This window comes from Trichoplusia ni, chromosome 4 (genome assembly GCF_003590095.1).
Source record: "Trichoplusia ni isolate ovarian cell line Hi5 chromosome 4, tn1, whole genome shotgun sequence".
NCBI lineage: Eukaryota > Metazoa > Arthropoda > Insecta > Lepidoptera > Noctuidae > Trichoplusia > Trichoplusia ni.
In genome coordinates, this window is record NC_039481.1 from 11,660,190 (window position 1) to 11,672,004 (window position 11,815).

General features: G+C 35.7%; 1 pseudogene; it reads right to left on the reverse strand.

Moving 5' to 3' along the window:
• Positions 1-8,272: 8,272 nt before the first annotated feature.
• Positions 8,273-11,815, reverse strand: part of LOC113493094 — an 8,559-nt pseudogene continuing 5,016 nt past the window's right edge.

Here is an 11,815-nt window from a genome sequence, read left to right on the forward strand (position 1 = left end):
GATATTATAATAATCTGAAATTTACATCAATGAGACATTTCTGCTAGCTTCTATATTATTATCAATCAATGAACACAGCCTATCGAAGTCCACGGCTGGACAAAGGTTTTCACCAAAAGCTTTACAACACAATTATTACTGTTAAGTGTAAGAAAAACAGTATGTATGCACAATGTTGGATAAAAGAAGCCTTGTATATTAACCCAAGGTATCAGCTACCTCAATACCAATAATATAATTTCATCATAATCGGTCCAGCCGTTTGAGAGCGTGCGAGATAACAAACAAACACATTCACTTTTGCATTTAAAGTATTAGTATGAAACTCCTTAAAATAAATTGTCGTAAAATAAGATAAGGAAAAAAATATGTTTAATAGATCACACCTGAATATAAAAACCATTTCCTGACCCACTTCCTTATAATCTCGAGTCAATATGAATATTAAGACAGTTAACATTTAAATTCCGAATGCTATTACTTATCTACTAATAAAGACCGCTTGCCCTTAAACAAAATAGAACCATTAAAAACTGGTTCTGATCTAAACGCCTCCGATTTTATCTAAATTGATCGCAATTGCAAAAAGTTTTTAATGTCACTTGTTAATTATACTTATTTGCATACAATAGATTTGAGATTATCTAAATTGCGTATACCTGACGTTTACATGCACTCACTTGCTTGCCACAGACTGATAGATATTTGGTTTTGATGAGACGAAAACAATATTAAATATACATTACCTTTGATATTATACTCACGTTTTCAAGTCTCCGATATCCGATTAATTATGTTTCGAAGCGACTGCTGCCGCCTGCCATTCTAACTCATAGAAAAATTCGTTCTTATGTTTACTCCAGTCAATCAAAGCAGGACTATAACCACGATGCAAAATATTTAAAAGCGAGCTATATATAGGTATTTAGTAATCAATTACTATGCCTTCAAAAGTTTTAGTATGTAGCGACTCTACCCAGACCAAGCGCTTTTTAACCCCATCAATTTTTCTTTACTGTTGAGCATCATGACCAGAACTCTCCTTCTGCTTCCTCTGAGAAGCGAATTTAACGTGTGTGTCTGATCTGCTACGTAATTGTAAGAGATCAAGGATTTGAACCTGAACTTCAACAGCAGTTTTTAAATAAATTTTTAATTAAATATTTAGTGAAATTTTGATAGGCGCTATGTTGTTTCCACGTTCTGTTTAAATGTGTATTGTCATTTTTAGCACCTGTGTGTGTTATCTTGCTATGTCATTAGGGAAAGGAAAAGGTACTTAACACTAAAATAAAACAACACAAATAATTTTAGCAACATTTTTTTATTAATTTAAGAATTCCACAATGGAACAAATTTTTCATCAATACAATATCTAGACCTAAGTCAGATTGTAGGATATTGTGTTGTAGGTACTGTTAGTTTGTTTAATTATAATCTATTTTACGCAAATTTATAATTAGTGCACAAATGGACAATTATAATACCTGTATTAGAATCCTACAGCCCGCTTCGCACACACACTTCGCACTGGGAAATAGCAGAGAATTGATTACCTAATACAAATAAATTTACGATGATGCAAATTGTTGCACATTTTGAAAGATCGCTTACATACGATGGCTATTTCCCAGAGCAAATATTTTACACTCAATGATCATTTAGATACGGTCGGATACACGTGCCTCTTACTTTAACGCCTGCAAAATATGTCATAGCAATATTTTGCGTACTCGTGACTATATATTTATTCGTTTTTAATAAGGAGTCTTAAGTTCATAATTGAATTAAATATTCAATTATAACGTTAAATTCTGAGCTTATTGTAGTGACTTCATTCAAGAAATGTCTAAATCCTTTAAAACAAGGCAATAGCAATTTATTCTAGGTGTTAAACGGAGAATAAGCAGCAACATCCTCTTAGAATTGCGATTAAATTGCTATCAGCATTGTCCAAAAAGAGAACTAAGTAACAGATTATTGGTCTTCGGTTTGATTATATACAAATAATTAGAATATTATTTTCTAGAGTGGTTCATTGTCTAACTATGTCTGGCACATGTATCCGATTATAATAAATATACTCACAAGAAACTTGAAAAGCTGAAGAACACCCTGTTATCTTGATTATATCTTACCATGATTACATATCAAAGAGAACATGAAAATATATCGATTTCTCGAACGTCACGTCCAACTTGCTGAATCGTATAACTTTTAGGTAAAAGCATTACCATAATATATTATTTATCTAGATATTTTGATAATACTATACCATTTTCTTATTTTAACAGCTTTTAATATTATGAATTTAAAATTTCCAAATGAAAATATCTACTTAAGGACGTACAAAAATAAGGTTATTAATTTAGGGAATATAATTACGTTATAAATATGAAGCACGTTACCATTAACCTTTTACGTATATTATTTATTCAGTACCAGCAAAATGGGTTTACGAAGATTAAATGAAACAGCTCTGATCGGTTTACGAATAAACCTGTTTCTCAAAGTACTGATATTCAACATGATTAAGTTACAAACTTGCCTTAAATGAGGCAAGAAAAGATAATTATATGAATTTTTACTTACTGGTAATTATATAAATGAAGATTTGGGTTAATTCTTCAGCTAATGCAAGACAGTTTTACCCGAAGCAAACATAACAGTTAATCACTACGTTTTACCACATAAATAACAAAATACGCCGAAATGTTTACCACACTAAAAAATTCGCTAGAACACGGTAAGTTATTACCATTTACATTAACGCACAAATTAATTTACTAATACCGGAAAAGAGTCACGCGTCCCTCAATGTAGTAATTAATTCGTATATGGCCTTTAGAGCGGCCTTTTTTGAAGAAGACGAGACTCTAAAACAAACAAGCATCGCATGTGGTCTAACCATTTGCCAATCGTTACCCGACGTCTGATGACTGCGCTCCTAGCAGGGGATCACCAACCATCGTGCTGCGCTTGGCGCCGCCCGCGGATGTGCGAGCGGCGGAAAGAGACCAAGCTACTCCGCTCTCCCCTACTACGAGCCTCATTTATCATTTACCATAGTTTATTTATACATTATGTATAGTTATGTACATTCAACCCGCATCATTCTCCACTACACCAATCGCTACATTACCCTATAATATAGTACAAAAAAAAGAAGTCAACTAATAAATTTCTAATGTAAAAATCACAAGTAGTGCTATTCTTACTGTTAAAGAATTATATATTCTTCCATATATATAAAAAAGTCGCTTAAAAAAATCACAGACAATCACTTTTCCTTTACAGACATAGACCACCAAACCGACGACCGTATTTTCATTAAGCATTACATCTCTACGTACAAAATCCTACTTAGTTTTACAACCATCCTGGTTTACAATCGATAAGTCACCGTTTTTACATCGTTCTATTTTGACCACTTACTTAGATGTTGGGCCGTATTGTATACCCTCGCTTTCGAATGATAAGAATGCAACTGAAAAGCAAAAAGATAGATATCAAACGATACGAAATGGTCGCCCAAAGTGTCCTAACAACCGCGGGCTGCTGTACATTATGCATCAATATCATTTGAATTTGTACTTTCCACCAAATAACCTACACTAAATTATTTTACTGATGCCCAAAAAATACGATTTTGGCAACGTTTACATAAAAAACGGATACCATTTATTTTATTACTTTCAATTAATTAATTTGTACTGGCAGTAACTCGTTAAGACTTCAGAAATTTGTACTTTAGTTCTTGCAGACAAGAGTGCTCGTTGCGTTTTTTTTTTTCATTTTTTTTTATAATTTTATGCATATTATTAAGAGTTTTATCTCGTACACTTACACAAAGATGACACCAAGAACATAGTTATAAGTGACACCGAGACTTACCTCATTCGAACTTAACAAGATGATAAGGTTAAACATGTAAGTATAATTTATGACATAATATAATGTTCTATATACAGTCATGAGAGACTATAATTCGCTTATTTTGAAACATCGAAATTATCCTGAATGTTCGATGACAATACATTAATAGCCAGTATCTTTTACCATGAAAAGTGAAGTAAATGGAATATAATATTACTCAATGATCAATTACTCATTTCTCCTCTCACACCATCGCGTCAGAGCGCGTCAGAGCGCGTCAGACTCCAGCCAACCGTTCGTTCAGTCCTACGTTTTGTGAAGTTACTCTAGTGAGGGAGTGAGCATAATTTTACGACTTACATAACATTAAATGTGAGAGAACATTTTTTATTATCAAATTCGTAAAGATCCCGAGGTACTCTCGCGATCGATTCAATAATAATAGTGCACCCTTAAAATATAAAAACATCCAATGATTACTTAAATACTTCCTGTCCAGTTAAGTGCAACTATTTTATGAATATTAGGTACTTAAACGTCAATTCCTTAAATTAATGCTCTTAAATTTACCACAATAAACATTAAACACGATGGACGGGTGTAACTTGTCGAAGTCAAACGAAAGGAACTTAAAAATAAAGAAAAGGAAATAAAAATAAAATAAAAACAAATAAAAATAATTTTGTTACATTTTTTTAATTCGCAGAAACCTAACAAACAATAATTTCTCCATTTTTTTCTTTCGTCTCCTTAAAACATAGTAACATCTATGAAACACAAAAAGTAACTGGGAAAAATTAATTATAATAAAAATTACGAATAAAAATTTATACTCCTGAGAGTGAAGGAAGGTACAATTAGATTACGTCGCTATTGACTCGTGGCCGATCCCCCACGCTTGTGCTTACGAATGAGGTACATCGATGAGATTATTGTAACTAACCTAATTAACACTTACTCGCTAACTTAGACCGTCAACCCAGCTCGGATCGAGCTCGCAGAGTCGCTAACACACAGACGTCGATGTATATCCTCTTTTGAGCATGACACTGAGTTGAGAGCACTCACTACCTTGCAGAGATTCAAATAAACGTGCTTTCATACTATTATGGTCAGCTTGCCAACTGAATACTTTCCTTACTCACATTTTTAAAACTATTTTCATAATTTTAAAAATGTTATTAACAGCACTTACAAAGAACAAGTACTTAGAGAAAATCTGATAAGTAATTTATAATATTCATTAGACATTATTAAATACATCTTGCAGAACAGTTATAGAATTTGAAAAATGACTAAGTTGAATCCTGAGGTAGCATTATTTGTACTTTATATTTTTTTTAGTTTTTTCACATTACTCTTAAATCTAAAATTTTATATTTTTCCTTCATATAAAAATCTACTTAAAAGCTTACTTACGAACTAATTACATTCCTCGAGGTAGATAAACGTACATTAAAAACTAAAAGGCTATGTAGGAGATTACATTCAAAGTTACATAACATTGTAACATGTAGGGCGGGCGCGCCGCCCGGGGCTATACAGCCTGAATGTAAGGTCTCTACACAGCCGTGTGACGGCAGAGGGTCACCATACCCGTAACAATCTTTGGCTTTACCATCACGACATCTCGCGATTTCATGTACACAAATAAAGAAAAAAAAAGAAAGGTAAATCTTAAAAATAAATCTTACATTCGAAACTCAAAAACGGAACAAAATGATGTGCTTAATCTTAAATGCAGTTTTGATCCAGCAATAATGCTTTACAGCAACAAAAAAAAAGTAAAATAATAGCGACATTATTAAACTTAAATTTGAATAAAGAAGTCAATCGTGTTTATATAAGAAGTTAGTAGCGTGCCGGCGCATGTTGGGGTCCACTGCGAGGTGGTCGCCGGAGCCGCCTAACAGAGTTACATACGTGTGAGGAGATCGGCCAAGTCCAATGGAGAGGGATTGCAAAACACTGACTAAATGTGAATTTTCCTATCACATCAAATATAACATTACAACTAATAGGGACCACTAGTAACTTGTCCACTAATTAGCTTTAACAATGCGACAACTTAATTTAGACGTGTTATCCCAAAGGTGTTGTATACTGAATTTTGTACAATCATCATTTGAATCAAAGTAATGTAGTCACAAACATTGTTGATCGACAAAAAATGTTGTAAAATTGACGAAATGTATTATTGTAATCTAAGTTTTGTACCTTATTAAATTTAGAAAGAAGCAAATCCATTGATTGATTTCAAAATAACGAGCCCCTAGTGCCCACCGCTAACATCAGCAACCGTCTATAGTCCATAGACATACTCGTAATCCCTCCTTTTACTTATAAGAAAAAAAAGCTAAAAATGTGATGCATTAATGCAATTCTCTTTTACGTATCACAAAAAACATTAAATGTCAAAAGAAATCACAAACTATGAATTTTGAATTCATAAGAGAAAAAAAAACGAAATGACAAAAAATAGAACAATATTTTTTTTCTCATCAATAATAATAAACATAAATGTTAACAATTGCGATTGAAATAGCAAAAAAAACATTTTCTTAACAATAATACACTTAATAAAGAAATGCCGATAGTAAAATGAAAGATAATAAATTTTATACAATAGTTACAAAGGATTCGGTCAACATAAAAATGTAAGTATGTGGTTCCCTCAAATTGTTCTATGGACCGTTTCCATCTAAGTTTTACTGAAGGCACTGCGTTCGTGATGTTGTACGCGACAGAGCAAAGTATGTCATCGATCATTGTCTTGAGTGCAGCACACAGTGCGAACAGGAGCAACCTAACCTATCCGGTAATCACCACCCTAACAACTCCACTAGAGGTCACAGGAAAAATTAAATAAAAGGAATTTTCTGTGCGATAATTCTCAAAAATCGACAATAGTTCCCCCGGGCCATTCCTCAAACTGTATTGGTTTTTTTTTAGTTTTTTAGGTTTTTAATAAAACATTTATCTTATTATGAAACCGTAACAGCTATTCACTCGCTCATTCTTGCCCTTTTAAGAAAATATTACGTCAATTTACTTATCATACTCAAATGAAAATATACGTTTCAAGAAACCTTTCATAAATCTTTTGTTTAGTTATTGAAGCCTGTGACTCTTGCACTTTAACTATCTCTCCACGACCCAACTTTGAATGATACGTAAGAAATCAAAATAGATTTACTCTTAAAGTTTTTTTGGCGAATCTTTATATTTTATGAAAAAGAGAGTTTCAATAAAAATATCAATATACAACAGTGTACAAGTAGAGTTTAAAATAGCCTGTCTAATCGAATCTAAAAATATTCAGATATTCATTGTATATAGCTTCTATTCGGTCTATTGATACTACGCATTGTTTAAATTCTATTCATACATCACACACAAAATATGTAACGGTGTAAGGTAAAGGACAACAATTGACGACATCAAAAATTTACTAACACGTGTTACTACTACAACTATTTTACTCATACGTATAATCTAAGAGGTATATTGAAACATTTGATAGAATTAATAAACTGTCGGTGTAACATATGAATAGAACTTAACATTTTTGTATTTCATAACGAAGTAGGAACCATTCAAAGATAACTAAAACGCTGTCTTGAAAATGGTACTTAACATCAGAAACTAAAATGTTTATAAAAGTCACTGAGCCTTTTCAAATAATTCTCGTCATAAATATTTTCAATAAGACGTGTATCCTAAAATATAAATACAATAATAAATATGAATGCAACTTATTCCTAAATATCAGGAATATAACACACAGTCGCTACATTCACACTTAACAAAAATAAAATAAATAATACGATGCGAACTTAAAATTGAGGATATTTGGCACTGTACCATCTGTTTTATGTAACTAAAACCATTTATTGCAGCTGAATGTATACATATGAAGTATAACACGCGGGCAGCGCCGGCGCCGACTCAACAAAATATAATACACAGGCGCCGACGACTGCCCCTAACATTTATCATTTAAATAATTATTTTCTTTAAAAAATCTCAACTGGTTGCACTTGAAATGACTAGGAATATAAAATAGTAAGTGGCCTTCATATAAATGCACTAAGACGAAAAAAATCTTTATATAACGGAATGTTAAAATCGACACCATCCCATTGAAACATATAATTATTTGGTCTCAATAGTAACATCCGCCCAGGCGAGCCTGTTACCAACGACAATGATGGATTTGCTTACACATTCATGCATCGAACCTCACATGCCATTTTTTTAATAACACGTTTTTACCTAACTACTTATGTCTCTAGGGCAAATTGTACTTTGTACAAAACTAAAACCGTTCCTCATTTACTGTACAGTCAAAAACTGCTGAAACTCTACTTTCCGTATATTTTCGCACGTTTTTCCCTTTTGTTACCTTACCGACAGAGTGGCAAATGTGAAAAATATAAATTATACAGCCTGTTTTCTATTGTATCACAGATATGTTTGAATGCGTAACTAAAACCATAATAATCTAGTCTATTGTCATAACGTGAGTGTAATTAAATAAAAATAAAAAATCTAGCAACAGAGGTAGTTTTGCCACAGAGTGTCGTTATAGGCGTGTTTCAACCTAGGCCAAGGCGGTTTACAACATTCTCCTATTATTTACATACACTTAGCCTATGACCGTCAGTCTCAACAACATTTCTAGATTCCCTAGCTCAGGTATTATATTATAAGCTATGTCATAACTCGACCGAGAGCACAAAATAAATCGTCTATAAAAGGTAACTTCATCTCACAGTCAACTGGACATATTACTAAAAGTTTGCAAAAAATATTTAAGATACTTAAACGCGATGAGGGTGCAATAAAAGGTACGACATTTTTCAAACATGGTACCAGACAGAGACGAGTACTGAGCAACCATTCAAGTCACACATGATTATTAAATTAAGTAACAATTATCGCACAATTTCAAAACCTTAAAAAATCTTAAGATCAAATTCTGAGGTAGATACTGATTACATAATATGCATCAACGAGGTATATTATTGTACGCGTGTTAAACACAGTTCGAGACGCGGCTCGCGGCCGGTCCGACGGAGCAGAGGTAGTTCGGTTGAAATAAGATCGAGAAGAAACGCTTGGATGCTTACTGCGAGTGGTTGTGGAGCGAGTGCGGCGCGTGCGCGGCGTGCGCGGGCGCGCTGGGCAGGTGCGGCGTGACCTGGTGGCGGTGCTCGCGCGCGATGTGGCGCCGCACCGTGTTGTTGCGCGTGAACGTGCGCGAGCAGTGCGGGCACGGCACGCGGATGCCCTGGTGCCGCTGCCGGATGTGCGCGCGCAGGTTGGTCTCGTACCCGTACAGCCGCTCGCAGTACGGGCACTTCAGCTTCTTACCTGCAACACATGGGCTCAGTGTATTCATTAACTGAACAAAAAAACACTTCATTCATATTATGACAACGCCATTGGTAATCTAATGCGACCTTTTTTAGGCACAAAAACCAAATCATAAAATTTTAAGTAACTGATAGAACTAAGAAAAAACATCATAACAACTAAACACATTCGCTCAGCAAGTTAAATAAAAACCATCTGAAGTAAGTTATTAGGTTACTTACCTCAAACAATTAGAAGGTCTTACCGTCAGCAGTAGCGATTCCTCCAGATTTGCTTGTGATCAGTTTAGTGGGCCAGATATCGGGGCTTGGTTTAGGCGGCACAGGGGATGTCTCTATCGGCTTGTCGTGGTAGTTAGCGTTGGGCAGTGACGTCGCCGGCGGCGGGGAGTTGTTATATCCGGGGGCTGGTAGTCGTTCTCACTCTTTATCCGTAAGTCTGGAACCGATGCCGAAACTATCGAGTTAATTATAAATCTAATTCATAAGTTCATAATTGGCAATAAAATATGTTGTTAGAGTGAGTGATAATATTGTTACTATGAGTTAGTATGGCAGTTGTGATAGCCAATGTTAATGACCCATTCATGTGATTTGTGGTGAGATGGTTAAATGGTGAAAATGGTTTAAATTTTGGTAAAGCTCCCACAACTCGAAAGTGACAATATCCAACTCTATGAACTTCCTAAGACTCACCTTCAGCGCCTTGGTCGTTGGGCAGTCGTTCACCCATTTCGTCGTTAGCCGAAGCGCTGCGTTCATATCCGTTGTTCTTGATTGGGTTGCCGAGGGTCGATGTGCAGTCTGGTGGGTTCTCTTCATACCGAGTGCCGGCGCCCGGGGAGGAGCGAGTGTCCGGCTCGTCGGCCACGCTGCCGCAGTGAGATGAAGATGAGCTTTGCCTGAAATTATTAAAAGAACAACGTGAAATAAGCGTTATGTGTATTTTAGTTAAAGCATTGTTGTAATGTAAATAGAAAACTACAAGAATAAATCACAAGTTTAATCAGTTTCAAACTATTTATTCAGATGTTACACTGCTAATGACACCTCACGCAGGTGACAAGAATCAAGTTAAGTAATGATAAGGTTTGTTTTTTTTCTAATTTATCCTATAATCTTGTATCACGTCCTATATTACCTGTAATTCCTAGCGTGTGGGCTCGGAGACGGAGACGGCTTGGGTGGAGCCGGTCTGCGGTGTGAGCCGGAGTGCAGAGGCAAGTGAGCTGGCGGGGCATACCGCCCCATGCTGCCGCTACCGTGTATCGGCATCCCATACTGTGGCATGATCGGAGCGAACGTGGCGGTATGCGAAGACGGAGTGGCTGACTCCTGCGCCTCGCAGTTCCCTGACCCTGACACCGGGCTGGTCTTAATGCGAGTCTGATGGCGGTCTCCGGAACCCTGCTGGGTTTGCTGCTTCACCCAGGCGTCCGGAGACATCTCCATAGACAGGCCTTTGACCTGGAACAGATTTTTCGTGCTTAGGACGATTTTCCGATGATAGGAAAAATAACTAAATATTTTGTACTGGTATATTATTTTAAAACAGTAGCGTAATAACGTGTTTGCCGAAATAATAAATCTGTGACCATTATTTCAAACGAACCTGCAAATTCTCTCCACTCTTGAGAAAGCTGGAGAGCGCATCCTGGCTGACGTGCACCTCGCCCTTGTACATAAATTCTAGGAGGGCTTGCATGTTGTCAGCCGTGGTGGCTTCCAGGATGACATAGCACGCGCCAGCATGGCTCGGCGGCGCGGTGTCGAACAACTCCTGGAAATGTTTACTGCACGCAGCTAGGATCACCTTGTGCGCTTTGAATTGGCGTCCTGAAACAATATAACCCAAGTTTTAATATTAGACTGACAGATCGAGTCTCTTAAAGGGGAATTTGTATCTATAGGTTTGATGTATATTATTCGCAAAAATACCCAATGATCCAGCATTCACGCGATTCGTCATCGATACACATTTATCAAAAACATTAGATCTCCAAAAATATGAGAGAAAACAAACAAGCACAGGAATCTCATCCGTTACTCAGAAATCTATCTGGTATTTGATGAATCTTGGCTAATCCTGATGACCCTATTGTCTATTTTTATATGTTTGAATATATTAAACATCGTAAGTCCAGCCCACGCGATGCAATAAACAATAAACAAAAGTCAAGGTAACTGGTCCCAGATCAATTCTGCGAAGCGTACGAGAGAAACGTCTTTGCCTGTGTGTATATGAATCGGGAGTAGGATTTATTTTCGTTTTTTGTTTAGCTATATTGTAAGATTCATGTTGGTGAACCTAAAGTATCAAACATTGTTACTATTTCTTTTAAATTACTACGTACTGGGAACACAAATCTAATGGATGTAATTCTTATGCGTTGGTCTCTAGATATTGAACGTCCGTGATCGTTGGAGACTTATAGCCAATGTGTTGCAATATGACAATAATGAGTTTGGGAAGTCTCTACTATTATATAGTATATTCTGTCATTTATGCTATGTGTGCTATTTCGAATAAATCGACCCTCCTACAAAACATTGGAGAGCTT